Source organism: Coturnix japonica, chromosome Z (assembly GCF_001577835.2).
Source record: "Coturnix japonica isolate 7356 chromosome Z, Coturnix japonica 2.1, whole genome shotgun sequence".
NCBI lineage: Eukaryota > Metazoa > Chordata > Aves > Galliformes > Phasianidae > Coturnix > Coturnix japonica.
Window position 1 is genome coordinate 60,628,305 of NC_029547.1, and position 20,394 is coordinate 60,648,698.

The 20,394-nt window shown below is 40.4% G+C and overlaps 1 protein-coding gene across 12 annotated transcripts in view; it reads right to left on the bottom strand.

The window, feature by feature from the left end:
• Positions 1–20,394, bottom strand: part of MOB3B (MOB kinase activator 3B) — a 73,387-nt gene that overhangs the window by 52,829 nt on the left and 164 nt on the right. For 8 of the 12 annotated variants that reach the window (XM_015849919.2, XM_015849916.2, XM_015849920.2 and 5 more), the window contains exons 1-3: positions 20,142–20,338; positions 19,788–19,974; positions 18,303–18,403 (exon numbers count right to left, since the gene is read on the bottom strand). The gene's annotated coding sequence lies outside the window, so the exon portion shown is untranslated. Of the gene's footprint in view, positions 1–18,302; positions 18,404–19,787; positions 19,975–20,141; positions 20,339–20,394 lie in introns of those variants that run through there. The other 4 variants (XM_015849915.1, XM_015849917.2, XM_015849918.2 and 1 more) reach the window with 4 other exon arrangements.

Consider the following 20,394-nt stretch of genomic DNA (forward strand, 5'->3'; position numbering starts at 1 on the left):
ACCAGTTATGTAGTACTTACGTGGCTTTATCATATTTAACATTTTAATTGATTGATTAAAATTTTACAGAGTCTTTAGCATTTCTGTGAACACTGCTTACATTCACAGAAATTTTAGTACCAACAATTTATTTTTAAACTGGCAGTAAACCAAAACAACCTTAGACTGACCACTCTGCTTTCATCATTATGGTTAGGAAACCAGATTGCTACCCTGCTATTCTTCATCCCATTTCAATCACATCTTTTACCATCCAAACATTCCATCTATTATGGTTTAGATCCTATCCTAAATTATTTGAGTAAACCTAGCTGTATCACACAGTATCAGCTACTAGGTAGGAAGATGCCACCATGATTTTTAAGGCAGCAATCACCACTGATCACAAGAGTAATCTGCAATGATAATATCTGTGCTCTCTGAACAACACGCCACCCAGATGTTTGACCAAGACTGAATCCCTGACATACCACAGCAGGAACAGAAGCTGCCCTTAGAAAAATGTGTGAGAATTCAGGACAGCAACCTACACAACCAGGTTCTGAGCAAATGGGTTTTTTTTGTTTGTTTGTTTGAAAAGATCTAGTATCCTAGAGACTACTGCTGTGACTGCAGTAAGATGCAGTACTTTGGCTACAGATATTTCTTCAGGAATCACTGATAATACCTAAAAAGTATCAAGAGGAAAATCACTGGAAGTCTGTCTGCAGATGCTGCAATGACAGTAACTTAGCAGGCAACAGACAGCATCTCTCATGCTGCTGCACAGTCTGAAAACACACATTTCAGCAGTGCTGTGAAAACAAGCATTTACTAAGTGCTTCTTGCAGTCATGTTCAGTAATACAACAGGCTTTGGCTCAAGTGTCAGCTAAAAAGCAATTGAGAAGGCTGGCAGGAGGCATGAAAACAAAAGCTGCTGGTTACATCCTTCTTTGTCCATACTAAGTTCCCAACTCAAAGTTCAACTACAGAAAAATTGGGCAAATATATGAAGGAAGTTTGAGCTACCTGCAGTGACTGCTTTTGGTAACACCACATTTATACGGGTTTAAGTATTACCTTATTGCTTGTATGTGGGAGGACATAATTACAGAAGCACTCTTCTTGACACTTCCTCTTTAAGAGCAGGATAACACATCACAAATTCTACAGCCTGTACAACTAGAATCTGTCACTGAATCCTTCACATGTTTGTTCTTAACAAACCAGATGAGCTCCATTTATGTTAGAGCAACACTGATGAGACACTACTCTGTGATTCATTCTTTAGCAAACACATGGAGGAAGCATGAAAATGTGGCATAAGTAATAAACAAATGTAGTGAAAATGATTACTCTAAAGAAACATATTAAAAGGAGAAAACTTAAATTTTGAGTACATTGGATATAATTAAAATGGAATAATCTGCCACTGCCAAGAAACAAGGATTTTCCAAATTCTGGTATGCATCATCACTCTCCAGTTTCTTTCAAATCCATCTTCTTTTCTAGAACAAACATGGACCACAACGTAGTATATTTTCCACTACTTAGTGAAAGAAAGAAATTGAGCCAAAACAACAGGCAAAACTGAAATATTCTGAAAACTAAAAAGTAGCTAATTTGCAAAACATACTATCAAATTCAAATATAGTTTTGATACCTGGATTACACACACAAAGTTAAAATCAAGCTCACAACACTAAAATGGCCATGATGGTACACTTCAACACAAAATGACAGGTAAGTATCAGATGCCTATTGTGACCTCACTAAAGGCATGAGAATTACCTTATTATAAACATGTCGATAAATTATGAGAATACATTGTGACAGCTCTTGCAATCTCTAATATTAAAAATCCAGTGTAAATCAGTGAAACAGATAACATCTACAGAGTTACAGATGTACTACGCAGCTGCTCTGGGCTACGGAGATGTAAACAGGTTCCCTTTGCGTTCTTTAGATTTTCATTAAAACTTGAACACTTGATGTAACCACAAGCTTCTCACAAGAGACAACACCAGAGGCATAACTGAATTCATTATTTCTAATACACAGCTAGCTACCCAACGCCACTTAAGACAAATGAAACAATACCTCACAGAACTTCACAAAACAGTCGTCACCTGTGGAAGGAACTTTTGCTTGCTGACAACGCTCTGGATATCCTGCATTGTATTTCTTTGCCCTGCAGAGATAATGTATCCAGACTGTGAAATGGCATACTCCACACCTGAAATGCACCTCGCACAAGAGATATTTCATCAGATACCAAAAGGTAGGGGATAACTTTATACACTCGCTTCTGATCTGCCACATCCCTCTGTTACTGGGATACTTGGATTAATTGTGCGGTTTCTTCCAGTATCAAACAGATGTTATAGAACAGCTCCACTGAAAAAAATAAATAAATAATAAATAAGATAGGAAATATTACATCAAGCATTATACTTCCTGTGAGCTTAGGACTTGAAAAAGCTTCTGTTTCAAAAGCACGGCCAGATAAATACAGTCAGATGGCACAGCACCACACCAGCATCCCCATCTGGGAGAGGTTCCAAGGGTATAGAGACCCTGGGCAGCAGCAGTGCTTAGTCAAGCTTCCTGTGCATCTCTACAGGCAAGTGTCCTTGTGTGCAGGGACAGTGGGATGAACCGTGAAAAGGGGCATCTGCGGAGAACACAGTTGAGACACTGTTTGTTTGGAGAAACCAAAACAGCTCCCACTGTCACCTATAGATACACTGTCATCTATAGATACTCTGCCTTGAGTATCTATAGATAAAATAAAAGAAAAAAGAAAACCAGACAACACTGAACCTAACCTAAGAACTTAAGTCTTGAAGGCAGACAGTGGTATCACCAGGCGAAGGGCAAAGAAACTTCAAGGTTACTCTTTCCAGACCTACTCCTCTTAAAAAGAAGGCAACTCCCCTGACTGGATACATAGAGATACAATAAAGCTAAGTTCTCAGAAATGGAAACAGGTTAACCCCTAACACTTCAGGACAGAAAATCCTCATAGACTTCCCTGAAGTAACTTCACCCACGAATGTTCAACGCCTGAAATTCCACAGTGAACTGGCTGGTGAGAACAAAGTGACGATTTTTAAGCATCATTTTCAGGAATCCGTTGAACAATTCGTCCCTCCTGCAAACATAAGACACTAGTACACATGTTTTCCCTCCTCTGTTGTGGTTCCCAGGTAGCTATTTTTGATCCTAGCTACCCAAGGCAAATGACTGCTACACTCACAAGTTTTTTCTTACATTGCTCCGTGCCCTTATAAATCCAGTTTCCATCCAGCTACCTGATTTTGACTATATTAAATGGGTTTCCATGAGGATTAGGGCATTTCCTTAAAAAGCTGCCATCAACTGAACTCAGACTTCCAGAGCCCAATCCACTGTCCAATGTATCACATGCATTCCCTATTACTGTGTGAAGCCTTCTACTATAACATAAATGAGCCCATTAGAGACCTACTCTCTGTTAGAAAACCTCAATCTATGATCATCTTTATATCCAATTCATTTCCTAGAAGAGAACAGTGTAACACCTGACTCAGGAAAACACAAGCTGTACTGGTACAGCTCCCCTTATTTATATAATGAGGTTAATTTTGTAGCCGTGGCAGTTTACAAGAGTGATGCAGAAGATAATCCTGCTACCTCATTAACAGATGTTCTCTTTTCCAGGTGCCCTCATTCACCATTCCATGTGGATTATGCAGGCTGTTTCAGTGGAAAGCAGCTCCACAGCAAACCCAGGTGTATGAGAGCAAAGACCACCGTACACAAGCACCTCTTTGCTCATGCAACAGTTTTTGCCACTAACAGCTGAACCTTTAATAATATTATTTTTACTTCTGCATTTAAAAAGAGTGAGCTGGCACTTGCATTTGGATGAATGTGTTTTGTAAAGCAGTGCACTGCAGGAGTTAAGACAGCCTAATGGAAAAAGCAGAAGTAAAGCTGTGCTTCCTCCAAAACCCTCAGAAAGAAAGAGAAAAAAGCTGCCTAGATACACACTCAGGAAAGAATGTAAAATTCCCAAGGATTTTGGTTGTGAAGATTTATTCTTGCAGATTTCTCTACCATTAGGACAAAAAGCAAATTAAACTGTGCTGTGCACAGTGAAGATCAGACATATTTTTTAGCAGTTCATGCCATTAGTCCTTCTCCTCCATCACTGTAGAGAAGACTTCATCAGAAATCTTTTCAGCCCAAGCAGTTCTATTTCTATTTCTCCTCTATTTTTATTTTTTTTTTCCTTCTCCACATACCAGGAGAAGGTCTCCTAAAGTTCATGTCAAATGAAGAGTTTCCTTCAGGGTTTACAGTCGAATTCCAACAGTATTTAACAAATTTTAGAACCTCTTCATCCTATATCCACTGGAGGCTCACAACCACTGCAATCAGCCACATCTCATTACACTGCAGAAACCAGTAAACTGCCAGCACCAAGTACGAGAAAAAGCTAGGAGAGAAGCCAGCACCTGCAAGCAAAATGAACTCTGTGACCCCAAGAGAACTTCTACTTTATATTTCAAGAAAAGCCATTAATGAAGTTGTGTTTGATACTTCTAAGTTCAATAAGCCACAAAGGAATGAAATTATAAAAGCTATGCTAGTACAAAATACCTGCTTTTCAGATGGCCTCCAGTAGCATACCTGTAATATCTCCAACTGCAACAATCTGCATTTGAATACTTATGAAAGCACAGTGGGCAGCCCTGTTCCAAGGACAGCTACATAGCCACCAATGCATAAACACAGACTTTCTTAAACACACATCATTTTACAAGGCATCAGAAGACACTGTCTCAAAGAACTTCAACTAATCTAATATGCAGCAATCAGCTGTTTGTTTAAGGTAAGCAGAGATGTGAGATGTAACCACAAAATTCTTATCACAACAAATTCCACAGTCCTTTGTGTAGTCTGTTTCTTCAAGGACTTTGAGAGCAATAGATGAAAGAAAAGAACCATGAGAGTCAGTAAACAAATGACCCAAGGTCACACTGCAGGCCAACAGCAGTCCGAAGTACAAGACCATAGCTGCCTCATTCAGCAGACTCCAAACACATTCTTGAAGCAGACTCTGGCACCTCTATTTAATTTGGTTTGAACCTGATTAATGAAAAAATGTTACGTCTCATTTTCTATTGGATAATAGAGTCGTAGCCAAATCACGCTGAAAATGCAGTAAGTTTGTACTTGAAAGGAAAATGTGTAGTACAAACTTGTCATTTTCTTGCCCCTCAAGAAGTTTTGCATCTAACTTGCTATGAAATTACACTTCTCTTAAAAGTCTTCATGTCACTAAACTAGAAGGGGCATGGACTATATAGTTCCAGCATCTCCCTTGTCTGTGCCTCCTTCCTGCACAGTACACACCTCTCTCCATTAGCCGTGACTAACAGAGAACATAGCAAGACTACTAATTCACCTGAAGGCACCTAGACTAAAGGCCTCTGTACGTTTCAGCTTACCCTGAATGGTTCTCCAACTGATGTTTGGTTTGTATGCTATCATAGTGAATGATTTTCTTGTACAGTGGTTCTCTGGATCAGGTTAAAAAGAAGAAAAAACATCTCTTTCAAGCTGAATTTCTCCACTGAACAAAGAAATTAGCTCTCCACTCGATAATGACACATCCAAAGCTTACAATCACTACAAAAACAAGGGAAAAATATTTTAGTTCAGGAAACTACTTTCTTTGTGGGCCCATGACAAATACCATGTGCTGTTATTTATAAAGATGTACCTTATAAGAATACGTATTACTCATAAAGACATTCCTTATTGGAAATTACATTCCTTAAAAACAGCTTACCTTTGACACCCTCTGTTCAAAACCCAATGGCCTTTGGCACATATCCTATCCCAACTCTTTTTACAAGGACGCAAAATTAGTTCTTCCACCCAAATTCTATCCAGAATAAAGAATTGTAGTGCTGAGCACACAGAGATGGGAGTTCCTCTCCCTTCTTACCCAATGCTGGGAGAGGACAGGTGCATCATGTAATTATTATTTACTTGGAGATAACCACAGTTGTCAACACCCTTCCTGTGGAGCACTTCAAATGAACTTCAAAAAGAGCTCTCTCACCAAGTTAATGAATGGACTGGAACAACATCTCTATAAAGTACAGGAAGCCCAAAACAAGAAGATGAGATGCGTAGGAAAAAAAAAAAAAAAAAAAAAAAAGTCTACAATAGCATTATCTCTCAGCTTAGCAAAACATTCATTAACTTTAAATAGTAAAGAATGGGAGGAAAACTTAACCTCTATTAGTACCAGAGAAATTTGATGTAGGTTTTCCCAAAAGTTACTTTTCTTTGAGACCTCCCCAAGACAGAAAAAGGAACCAGAGTCCTGCAAGTGTTTGCTGTCCTCTGACATAGGGAGAAGAAGGCTCAGCTCTACTTACAAGTAAAGGATTTGTAATCAGCTGCATTGGTCAGACTGGTCAGACCAGCCCACAGACATCCTGGTTATCCTGGTTGCCTGGAACCAAAATGCTGGTCAAAAAGAAGGGCAACTTTCTGTCAGACACAGTGGAGCAATAAATAAGTAAAGGAGAGAAGAAGTAAAAATCAGATCCTGCTCTCTCCCTACAAACAACTCACAGGTTGAGCTGTCCTCTTCCAAAACAGTTCTCCAAATTCAGCTTCACTCTGAAGAGTGTTCAGGGAGGGAAGCAGATCCACAAAGATGCTACTCAAGCAAATGATCTATCCACAGTGCAAAGTGTAACTCTTCTGTGTTTACTCCAGGGTCAGTCCAGCCTTAAATAAGCACCTACCATACTCTTGTTATAAAACAAGCTGTCTTGAGGAATACTGCAAACAGTGGAAGCTAAAGACTGCTCTGAGCTCAGACAGATGTTAAAAAGGCTAAAATGTCTACTTCACAAAACTAGTTACATTCCATTTCACCTCTTCTTGTACTGTCTGAGCCCTGAGCAGAAAGATGGGCACCACAGAAGCACTTAACAGAGTTCCAAAATGCAGGACAATCAGAATTGTTTTCACACCTTAATCAATGGCAGCACCACAGAGAAATGCACTGTGGATACCTCCTGCTTTTCTATACCAGATAGTCTCTTATTTTCTCAACTGTATCTACTGGACAAAAGTTATTCTCCTCCCTTATTTTTAGACTACTATAGTGTAAGGAAGGATACTACTGTTGTGTAAGTGCTTACAAAACACATCTAGTGTTCTTTATTGTGTTAACAGGAGGTATCATTAGAGATAACCAGAACTGTCACTGCAGTGGTGAATTACAAGGATTCCCCTTGTACCACCTTGTGGTTTGGGACCTGAAGAAGGAACTTCAGTTGCTTCACCCAATTGATATAGGGTTGCTGCAAGAGAGATAAATCCTGCTGCATAAAAATCAGAACAGGATAACTCTCATAACTAAAAACTTCCAGTCCACTAAATATGGTATACATTTTTGACCCCACAGTAAAATGCCATTATCTATCAGTTTAAATACTCCTAATTCTCTGTTAAATCTCTATTATAAATCTCTATAAAAGCATCAGTGAAAATTAAAGTCTGTTAGAAAAGCAGCTTTAGGAACGAATGCAACTCATCGTGTCTCCAGGTCAGGTCCTTTTAGCCAAAAGGAGTACTGCACTAAAAGTAATCTCATTCACTGAACTCAGTTTTAGTCCCTCCAAAAAATAATCTATCTCTCCACACACCTGCTGACCTTACCATCAGAAACAGTTGCAGGTTTTCAGCAGCATTCTGCTTGCAGCATTCAATATCCATTCCAGTGCAGATGGCATCCACACAGATAATCCAAATCTGAATCATGGTTCACAAAGGGTGACTACCAGATCACTGGCTTAAGAAAATTCTCTTCTATAATCACACTCTTACATGTGTCATTGGGGTATATTTCCAAACCTTCTATGAAAGGCAATGTCTTATTTCTTCTTCATAATAACCTTCAGTGAGTAACAGTAAAATAAAAAAAGGCTTAGAAAATCCACTTAGCGCTGCTACAGGTAAGTCTTGAACAAAATCCCAAGAAGCAGAACACCAAGCACCAATAGTTCTTCACTATGGATGGAAGAAAACTTCAGCAGATTGAATGAAAGTCATTGGATTTTTGAGAAATAATAATAATATTTCTGCAAGGTATGAACTATTTCTTAAGCAGTGTGAGGTGTGAGAATTGATGGACCCCAAATATTCCTAAATACAAGATAGATGAGAGAGATACAGACATATTTACATTCAGAAACATGAAGCGTTCCCAGCTTGGACCAGCCCTGCTGTAGAAACCTCAGCAATCCAGAATCCTGCTGGGCTTTGAGAGACCATAGCCCACAGCATCTGTTACTCGACAGCTCAAACACAGAGAGAACAGAGTCTTCATGAACATTCAGTTCTTCAGCCAAGATCACTATCAAGGCAGGCTATTAAAGCTGCTGGTAATGATCATTTTCATAGTATGACCACCTCAACAGGGAAAACAGAGCAAATTTGAAAGGTTAACATTTACCTTGCTTGCCTGGTAAGAAGAAAAATAAAGTAGGAGCAAGGCTCATTATTACTCCTGTTGACCAAGTCAACATCTATGCTTTCTGTACTAACCTCACTTGGTGTGCCTATGAAAATTCCACAGCTACTATACTTTACAAAAATGCTTAATACTGTAGGCTTACTATCCGTGTGTGTTATTAATTTTTAAGGTGTAATGTAGAAACATCTCTCAGTTATACTTCTTGACCTCCTAGAAAATGAGCCTCTAAAATCCAATTACCTGTCATGCTCCCTTCAGTAACTTTCCCAATCACCATCCAATTTCAACAAGATTTGAGAGAGCATGTCAGACTTCAACATTATCACAGCCCTCCAGAGTTCACCCAAGAAATAGTCCACTTCTACTATTTATTACAAGAATGATATAAGACAACCCAAATAATCATTGTACATGTATACTGTACATTGGAATAACATCAACGCCTAGCCTTTGAAGCCTCCAATTCTTACACAGGCTAATTAACATGGAACAACAATGTGTATCTGATATCAACCCTGTAAGAAAAAGGGCAGTAGCACACATCACAGTTAGGAATCTCAGACTACACTTCATAAGGTTTGCATTCTTTAACCAGTTTGAATTGAAACGGTTTTGAAATGTCCTATATTCTGCAGGCCCAACTACTTGAAATGTGGCACTGTGACATTTCATGATATAGATAAAGCTTCCATCTCCCAGGAAACTGGGACTTTTGGATGTCATGATGACACAAGATCACACAACTCCAGGTTGCCTTCTATGCAGCACAGGTCTCTCAGCTTAAGATACCATCCTCTTAGTGACACATCTCCTTTTAAAAGGTCTGAAGGCAAAGAAATCTGGTTGAGATTGCAAACATCACATCAAAAGATAAGAAAAGGAAGCATTTCCCTTAGAGGTGCTCTGACGGGAAATTAGCCAGATGAGATCTTCCAACCCAAACATGCCATCTCTGATATCCTGAAGGGTGCCAGCTAATGAAATCAGGTCATGCTTCTCTGCTAACAGACACACTTTTCTCGTCCTCCCTACATGCCTGCATCAGTTCTATTCTAATTAACCTCTCCAATTGGCAAAAACAAGATTTTTTTTTTCTCCATGGTGAGAGGAAAAGGGTTTGGCTTCTCAGACAGATTTGTTTTGGGACTAAAAAAAAATGTCCTAAGGCCAAACAGGAGAGAGACAGGATTACACTTCTAGGTACAAGATAACTATTACATCAGTTTGGCTGTGTGTGTGGTAAAACATCACCTTAAGCTCCACATCATCTGTACCCTGTTACAGGTTTACTTCCCAAAACAATTTAACTGACAAAGATCTTTAAAAACACACACAGCATGAAACATTTCCCCCGCAGTTGAGGGTAAGCAAGTTGGCTAGGTACAGCTTTTCCTAACACAACTACTGGATTCAGTGATTCAGGCCCAAGGGTTCTTCTCATCTCAGAGAAGACACACAGTGATGTCTGCAATCTTCCCAGAAATAAATAAATGAAAACACTGAGTAAGTCTTATCTCCTGGACTTGTCAAGCACCTTGGATTACCATCTGCTAACAGCAACATTCTACCACACAAACATACAAATTTAGGAAGACTGGTGCCAAGCACTGCAAGTGAGAAAGTGTTAGGAACGCTATACCTCTATCTTGGCAGAGATGTTTTTGAGAGTGATCTTCTACTGGCTGCCAAGATGGATGAACATCCATGTTAAACTGTTTATTAAAACTGACTGCAAGCAGATGAGAACGGCAGAGTCACAGACATCTAACACAACCAGTTTGACAGAGCAGCCTGATGGAAATTCCCTCAGAAAACCACAAGGTCTCTGTAGGGCATTCCACCTTTGTTTTTCTGGTAGGTTACGACCTCTTTATTTTTTCAGTGGCAGACATGCCACTAAAGACCAATCTTTTCTTTCTATCCCTGCAAGTGTTTTTCTGCTGTTACAGCCCTCAATAACTCACGAACAAGGTGAGATGGGTACTTCATAAGCACTTAGATGAGACTGTGAATTTCCTGCTGGTCCCTGACTGAGAGAAAACAACTGTAAATTGTTAGGATAGACAGAAATCTGGCAGCCCAGCAGAGGTGAGGCTGCTGCAGCTCTGTGCCTGCAAGTCCAACCAGCAGCTGCATGCAGCATGCATTCCCAGCAGGCACACACATGCAAGCACATATGGTACATACACCACATGGCACACATGGTGCATACATGCGACCACATCAATCACCAGCAGACACACAGAGCACTTGCCTAAACAGAAATTCCTCCAAGAATTTCATCCTGTCCTCTGTAGCTCAGTAGGACAGAGATCTGCTATTGGAGAACACAGGTATACACATACATACAATGAGAATTCCCTCAGCAGCTCGGCTCAGGCACTGCTTGCCCACAGCTGTTGCTGGTTCCTGGCACCCAGACAACCAGCCCCTTTTATCCCCTCCTCTCTCAATTTTCACTCATTTGTTCCTCCTCAGACAAAACACATAAGTCCATTCCTCTCCTTACCTGCTGTTTCTCCACTAAATATCCCATAATAAGTCCCACACAAACTCAAAGTGCTTATCCTCTTCATTCCACCACATGCCTCATATCTCCAGCCAGCAGACTTCAGCAACACCTCATCTTGACAGACTTCCTTCCCAGTTTACAGTGCTGAGGACACTGCAGGACAGCCCTGGAACTGGCCTTTCTGCAGCCTTTCCTTTTTACTGTATATATGAAGACTAAATGGCAATTTGAACCTAAACATTATCTAGGTGAATTCAGACTTGGGATTTCAGTTCTCTCCAGTTCCTCCTCCTAAACCTGTCACTTCAGCTCCCATCTAGCCACTGAAGTTTCACATCTTCAGCTCCTGTGATGCAAAGTGAGATCCACAGTGCAAAAGTTCTCTGGCCACTGATGAACCACAACTAAGCCAATGTAAGAACAACCACAAGACACTCTGATCACGTTTCTCACAAACCTACAAATTCTATAACAAAATTCTTCATTTTGACAACACCAAAAATACTACCTCATAAGAGAAAAGCAAGTCCTTGCAGAGACTTTGGTTCCCTTGACCAGACTCCAGAGAAATGCTTGAGGGGAAAGAATGTGATGCAATGCTTGGGAAAACATGAAGCCCTGAAACAAATGCGGAGACCTCCCCTTGAAGTGCTTTTCACAACAATCAAGTAAGTCACTGATCATCCATGAAGTCAAAATGATAACAAGATGACAGATGACTGAGGATGTGATTATTCTATACAGTGTGTAAACAGAATGCAAAAAGAAAAACTAACAAAAAAATGTTTAGCAATGGATCAGATCCAACTCTGCCTTGAAACACTAAGCTGTTTTTCTGTGTTGCCTTTTGAGAGGAAAGGGTTGGTCCTCACCTGTCACTGTTGTTCCACTTAGTGCAACAGAGTCACGTATATGAACAAACTGAAATTCTGTCCTAGATTTTTAATGCAGATAGTGAAATCAGCTGAAGGTGAAATGAACTGGCACATAAGTCTTAACCAAATTATCAAAACCAGGGCCAGTCATTAAAACTGCATCAGATTGATTTCTCCTGTATTGCTGTACAGACATTCTTAATGTACTTACTCTAGCTGTAAGCTACAGCTGAATCCAATGTATTACTTTAATCTCATGCAATGGCTTGTAAGTACACAATCACTATAACTTAACTGAACTCTCCCTACACACTTCCAGCAATGCACTCTGAGGTCAGATACAGCCCACACCTTACTGTTGTTCTGCCCAGTCAAGTCGATCAAAGCTAGAATCTTCTGACATTGCTTTCCCAGTTGAAAAAGGCATCCTCTGCTGCCTTGGTAACTCTCAATTCAAGTCAACATTAAAAAGTCAGAGAAACATGTATTTACTACTGCATTAGACTATGTCTAGTGACTAGTGGGTGCACTGTGTCCTGCAGTCTTCAGTGATGTAATCTCAGGAGACCTTACAGTTAACCTCTTGTAAAAGTTTCAGTAGTCTTTTATGACAATACATTTCAGTTTGATATTCTGATCTTCCTAACACCACATGCTAATTACAGCTTAGCTTAAACCATTCCAATATGGGCACAGACTTCAAGACAACGTAAAAATACACAACAAAGGCAATGGATCCAACTAAGTTTAGATCCCACATGTCTAGAAGCCATACATATCTGTACTAAGCAAAGCAAACACAGAAAAGAGCTAAATAAAAAGCAAACAAACAACAAAAAAAAAAAAACTGCCTTAGCAGAGAAAGACAAAGCACTGGAAGGTCTCACTGATGGATTTCTGTGGCAAATCCATGCATTAAACCTACCATGTCCTTCTTCATTCTCAGTCCAGAATTTCAGCCAAGAAATCAACACTTCCTACAGTTTCATTCATAAATTAACTTCTCTAAACATCTCTAGCTGTAAATAATTCCTGAAAAAAACCCACAATATTACTATTAGCAGTTGCAAAACAAGAATAAGCACAGGAGAATCACCATGTTAGTAGGGTTCTACTGCACAACTGCTGAAGCCATCATGTGGCTCACTGGAGAAACTGCTCAACCATAGCAATCCTTCAGTCTGTCACACCGTAACAGGTCCTCCCAAGCATTAACAGGATAATTTTAGCAAAATATTTCCTTGGAGTTCCTTTGCTACTCACAATCAAACATTCTTGAACTTCACCATCTTCCATATTCTCTTTGAAATAATCCTTGTAATTATGCATGATGAATTACACGAGGACACATCCTCTGGCTCTATAAACTGTGTACACTTCAGACACCAAATATCTTAGCTGCCATATCAGCTAAGGACTTGCATTTCAACCTGCAGTGCTTGTGCAGCACAGTGTTGGATCTGTAATCACTGAAGGCTGTGAGACTGTTTGGGGCACTTCAATTAACCTGAGTACTAGGAGATCTTCTACCAGCTGGCCCACAAACTTAATACACACAGAATTACTGCTCCGGTTCTAGCATATATGTTCCAGCATCATAATGGATAGGGTGGCCCCCCAAAATAGGACATTTTGCTACCAACACAAGCTCTCAGGGAGGCTGAACTTACTTATCTTCATAGAAGGCGGCTTCAGAACTGAAGCTGTCTTACTCTAAATGTAAACAAGTTCTCATCAGTAACCTTACAGTATGATTGTCAGCTGTCAAAAACTAGCCTCGATCTTATGAAGTAGATAGAAGCCTCTCTGGGCAGCAGATTAACACAGATGATAGATATAAAGGCATTTGTCCTCAAAGCTGTGTATCCTTTTTTCCAACAAATGCCCTAATGAGTCAGTGCTTGTGTCAGCAAGAGGGTTCTTGTGCTAATAAAACATTAGCTACTTCCCAAACAGAACAATTTGTCCTACAAGACATTACTTTTTAAAATCAATGAAATTGTATCTAGCTTAGCATGGATATCTGTTAGCCACAGATTTGATTCTTTCTTCATACTCTTTGCCAACTTGAGCATAAAAGTAAAATTTCTCAGCATAAAGCAGGACTGCCTGATGAAGTATAAATAAGATGAAAGGTCCTTATCATATGCTAATCTGCATGTGTTCACTGACTAATCACTCTTTCTTCCAATTAATAAAGTTACTGAAAAAAAATTAGCAATCCTTCGCAACTTAAAGAAACTGAAACCAACAACAAACTGGCAGAATCACTGTTGATAAAAACACAGCACTTACAAAATGAGTAATAACCTAACATGTCATGCAAGAAAATAAAATCAGTGTCATGAAAGAGCAGAATATGTATACAGAAAAAGACAACAAGAAAGTACAGGCTTACAGACCAGCACAACAAAGATAGAACTGACAGCTTCATCAGCATGACCATCTTGGTTCAAAGAAGTTTACTGCGAGTTTGCATTACTTTGGCACTGTATATCAAAATCTCACACCACATTTGCCTTTTCCAGGGAATCAAAATGAACTACCAGAACATGAACTTGCTGCACAAAATGGGTGGATATTTTTCTCAGCAGTGTCTCAATGAAACAACCGACTTCAGATTTCCCAGGGAGATTATGAAGATCACAGAAAAGAATACAACAGTGGTCATCTATGAGTTCCTCCAACAGACTTTTCAGCTATTTAGCAGAAATCTTCCCAAAGGTGTTTGGAATTCAAGCAATATTGAGAAATTTCAAAATGGAATTCATCAGCAAATTGAAGAATTAGAGATTTGTTTGTTGGAAGAACTACCAAAAGCAAGGAACAGCTTTCAGATGAAGATGCTAAAGAGCACTACCCTCAGTATGAAGAAGTACTTCCAAAGAATCACCAGCTTCCTTAAAGACAGGCAATACAGCCACTGCTCCTGGGATGCTGTGCAAACAGAGCTGAAATCATGCCTCATAATTTTTGACAGCCTTATGAAAACCACAGATCATAAAAAGGTAAAATCTTTTATATTTGTGTTCTTTGTCAGGCACTGGTAAATTCCTCATTTTTGGTTGGTTTTGAATTTCTGCATTTCAAATATTTTCAGATTGGTACTTCAGACTTGTTAACAAATAACATTAAGGTGCTCAGAGTTAAGTACATAGAGTACTTCAGTGAAAGGACAGTTGGTATCACCAGCTAATGTTGGAGATGAACTTTTAAAAAATGTGTTGATCTTCCTGCTCCTGCATACTCCTTCTCTACACTATAAGTGTATTCTCTGGTCTTTCCACAGAATACTCCTGCTGCTTTACAGCCCAAAGCTCTTGCATGAGGACACTGTACTGATTTTACTCATACATTATTTCACTTACACAGAAAGAAGACCAAGATGCAGAAATGCAAAAAGAAAACAAGTCCTCCTGGAGTCCTGTGTGCAACATAGATCTTAATTTACAAAACAGACAAGATTAATCAGAAAACATTTACTGTATGGATACAGATGCTAACAAGTTTATTGCACTCCTCTATCACTTTCTCTCCCCTCATACATGCAGAGTCATGAAGTGTTTCCAGTCATTGTCTTCATCAGTTTAACTGCTTCTCAAAAGACCTTGAAAACCTTTGGGCTTTGGTACTGTTCCTTATGTATTACAACACTGGATAGTTTTCAAAATGGACTTTATTATACTTCAGATTTCTAATGATATCTGATTTTCCAAGTATGTTTATCACAAATGGTACATGTTCAACTGGAATACAAGAGGAAGAGTTAAAAAAAAAATAAAAAAATAAATGTATCTGCAACTAATATGGGAATGTGGAGAAAGAATAAATACTCAAAGACAAGAAGTTCAATACACTGCTACTGCTACCTAAGCATGGAATCTCAGCATTTTGGAAAGGAAAAAAAGAAACCAAACAGAATAGCTACAACTGCCTAATTTCTTTACATTTAAATATTCATCTAAGGAGATAAAGCCCACACCTTCCATTCCCATGCACTCCTTTTCAACAGAAATGAGGGGAGAGGGAACAGATTTCAGACTCCCCATGTACATCTGCTCTCAATCACCAAGGTTAGAGGTCAAGTCTCTCACTGGTTGTATAGGGAAAACAAGACCAATTAGGAACACTTAACACATTGTTAATGTTTGGTTTGGAACAACCTCATTAATCAGTCTCTAAAGTGGAATCTTTGTTCTGTTAATTTAATGACTTTGCAACTAAAATGAGACCAGAGGGATGTTTCATGGCAGTATGTTCAAATATATTCCATTATGAGTTTTCCTTAATTTTTGCTTTTTTCTGTAAGCAATTTTGATAGCTCAGTTTTGGATAACCAACATAAATATCTTGAAGAACTGCAGCCCATGACTTTAAGGTTTCCCTATGCATATATTATGCATAGAGAAATATGCAAGAAGATACTATCTGAATCCGCACTTGGATTTCAGTCCCAGGAAGGCCAGGAGTCAGCACACATTACAGTAGATATGACTAGACACAACCTTACACATTCTATTACATTCTTTTAATTCTTCATAGGATAAAAGGATATTTTTGTGACAGCCTGTGAATAAAAGCCCATCCCTGGGCAATTTGGAAATACTAGCTTCTTTCATCTGCTCTTCCAAGGAAGTGCTTTCATTAACCTTAAACAGATATGCCTATTAACTTGCATGCATTACTACCAGTTGAGACTGACACTTCCAGATACTGTTATACTTTTAAAAGGGTAAATGAGATTGTAAAGCCAAACACTCATTAGGCATCCAGGTGAACTTAATGGTGCCCACTACTAGGGAAGAAGTGTTTGAGAAGTGTCCATGCCACCTTCCAGCAAACACCTTTGCATTTTCAAGTTAATTTTATCTTACAGAAGAAAAAAGAGGCTACTGTAGCCAATATAATTTTTGCATTTCATGTCTATACTTCAGTGCTAGCCCTTCAAGACGATATGTGAGAAAAGAAAAAAAAGGCGCTATAAGCTTCTAAGAACCAGTAGAGAGATTCAAGATCACTTAAAATTTCTTTGAAGGAAAAACTTAATGACATCTTCAGATCTGGAAGCTGGATAGATTTTTGACTGTTTTCTTCAGTAAAAGAATATAAAGGAGAATTCTGCACATAAGAATATAAAGGAGGATTGTGTACTGGGCAAGGAACCACAGTCTGAAATACAGAGTGCTAGCTTTTGTACCACACTGTACTAGTCAGTGAATGGCTGGATCACTTTGACAGATGCAAAAGACAAACAGCAGTTTTCCCAAAATTTACAGAACTGTGTTTTGTATGACTAAATTGTGAGAAAACTGAACTTTATTTCTTACAGCCCCCAACCACATTTCTTTGGTTTCAGAATACTGACAGTGCTATTGGGCAAGGGTCAAGCCTCTCTAAGCAGTTTAAATGTCTGTTCAACACTCCAACACAATTTACAGACTACATTCATTTATCAGCTTGTATTTGTTTTAAAACAGCAATGTTGTATAATCATGATAACTGGGTTTTTTTTGTTTGTTTTTGTACTCTCAGGTGGTAATAAATGCAAAGTTACCAAAAAAGAAATAATCAAAAAGCAACCATCACTACAGAGGGGAAAGACTCATTTTTAAGCCCATAGGTGTCATGTGCTACAAAGCAGTTGGATATATCGAACTTTACTATGTAAAGTACTATCGAACTTTAGCTATGTAATTTGCTACAGCCTTTCTGAATTAAATTCCTGTGCATTTTAGAAATGTGAGCATAAGTTCAATCTTTGCACAACAGAAAACGCATTTTTTTCTGAATAAAATGGTGTAGTAAAGAAACACTGTGAGCAGCAAAAGAGGTAGATTTTTTATATATGAATGAAGATTTCTTAACTCAAACATATCTTGGAAAATCTCTAATAAGGCTGAAAAGTCCCCTGCTCTTAAAAATCATGTTCCCATGGAGATACTTGATAGGTTAAGTCTCTCTTTAACTCTTCTTTACTTAAATTAAATTAGACTGAAGTTACGACTGCAAGTCATGATGACCCAATTTCATATCATTCCTCCTTCCCCAACCGTTTTTCAGTTCCTATTCTAACATTTATTGAACCCTTCCCTCAGAAGAAAAGAGAAAGTAGAATGTGGCAGGAAGACTTAATAACCACAGTGAAATCATGGTTACTATCTAATCTGTCACTTAGTGTCTAACTTAAACTCCTTCAACCTAAGCTTGACTCTTATATCCTTAGCCATTCTGTCCTTGGATTGCAAGTGCTTTTCCTTTGCTTTCCTAGTAATGAGCTAATTACCCATCAGCAAATACTGCATTAGTAAGCTGACACTTCACTGGAAGTAAGTTTAACTGTTCAATAGTTAGGACTAAAATTCCATTTATATCCTACCCACCTCCTCAGCTTCCTGTCTGCATCTCGTTTCAACTCCACAACTCAGAATAGGCACGCAGGACTCATGCCTGTCAGAAGTAATATCAAAATGCTGAGAATATCCTAAAAGAGAAAAACAAAAATAACAGTGTTTAGTATATAAACTATTCCATCTGAGATCTCAGTGTGCGTGACTCATAGGAAAGATTAAATATTTAATGAAGAACTGTGTCACGTGGTTTTCCCGTAAAAATTATTCTGAAACAACTCTGAGGTCCGTGTTTCCAGAGCACTCAGCCCTCTTCACTTTTCTTATCCAGAAACCAAGTACCTTCCTCTGGGATCTTGAATGGTGCTGAGTACTTTGCTGGCAGCCGATAAAGAAACATTTGCTGTGATGGAAGTATCAGCAAAGAAGCTTAAGTGACTTGGTCCAGTCCCAAGTTTCACAACAGTCATATGCTCTCAGCAGCCCAGGCTATCCCACCAGCACTGAATCAAACAGCACTAAATCGTAACTCCTAGTTGCCTGATGCCAAACAATGGCAAACAGATATACACTAAAGTTACATCCACATCCTTTCACTCTTCAGTCAGCATTACTTAAGGATACCCTGCCTATCCTGCATCTCTCTTCTTTCTGTCCTACCACTCTCTGAGATGTGCCTGCTGCCTCTGCTACAAAAGCACAGTTTCTTCCTCTTCTGTGCCTGGAAAACTGTTTTATCTCCCCCTTAGGGCAGAGGAAGCAAAGCTGTCGCAAATGTTGGTCAATCAAGAAAAATGCACATCTCAGCACAAGTTGCTTGGCTATAGTAGGATGGAGGGGAACAGGTTCTCCCCCTAAGTGCTGGACAGCACGCTGGCCATATACTGCCCAGTTTGAGGAGAATGCCTGGAAGACATTCTCCTTCTGTTCCTCTCTTTATAAGCATTGACATTATACTTTATTACACACAAACGATATCCCTGCATGAAAATGCAGTTATAAACAGCTTAAGGAATAGAAACAACCCTGTTTCCTATGACATGAATTACTGCAATCTGAGCAGAGGCGGGAAGGATTCTCAGCCACCCTTCATCCCTCTGATAAGCAGAGGCAACTTGTTCTTGCACTGGCTTGGTTTAGGACACACCCCAGCATCATTCGGAACATCTTGTTTACGAGAGCGGCCCATGAACAGCCTCAGAACAGGCTGACCTGACCAGTGAGTTGGAGCAAGAAGGTTTTACATCTCCAAATGCCATATGGCAGCACTCTTATCCAAGGACAGCCCAACGGCCTGCAGGGTCAGTCAGCAGCATGCAGGGCTGGTCCTCGCAGCAGCAGTCACATCTCCATAGCCAGTCCTGAGCAGCTGCCGGGCTGTCACACCGGGGCGATGAAAAGCCAGGCAGTGATTTCAGACCCGCATTCCTCGAGCGAATGAGGAAGTTTTACACGTTACCTAAGAACCAGCCATCCTCACCAACTAAAAGCAAGGCACGCTCAGCCCGTCCCACACACCTGGCAGCCCGGCCGTGAGGATGCTCCGACACGAAAGACGGGCAGCAGAAGGGCTGCGCCTCAGAAGACAAGCAGGTGACCGAGCAGCTCGGACGAAGGGCCCCGAGCTGGACCTCAGCGATCAGGGCCCCAGCTCCCTCCGGTGATCACAGCTCCCAGCCCGGCTCCGGGCTCCCGAGCCCCCAGGCTGTGGGAGAGAGCAAGCGGAGACGCAGCCCTGAGAAGGGCGAACCACATCCAGCCTGTCCCACGGCTCCCGAACAGAGGCCCGGCCGGAGGGGGCTCCTCGGTTCGGGAGGAACCGCTCGCTCTGGGGAAGTTGGTGGGACCGTGTCGCGGGGCTTACCGCCTTACCTCGGCCGCTCCAGGTGCCTGCTACGCAGCGCTCCGAAGCGGAGGCTGGACACGACGCCTCAACGCGGCTCCTCGCGGCCGCCAGCTCCTCCGAACCGCTACCCCCTGCCCTGCCCGGCTCCCGCCGTGCGGCCCCACACTCCCGGCTGTGCTCCAGCCATAGCCCGCCCTCTGTCGGGCGCGGGGCGGCCGCGCGGGTGCCGAAATGGCGGCGCTGCCCTCCCGCCCTCAGCGCCGTCCCACCCGGGCTGCC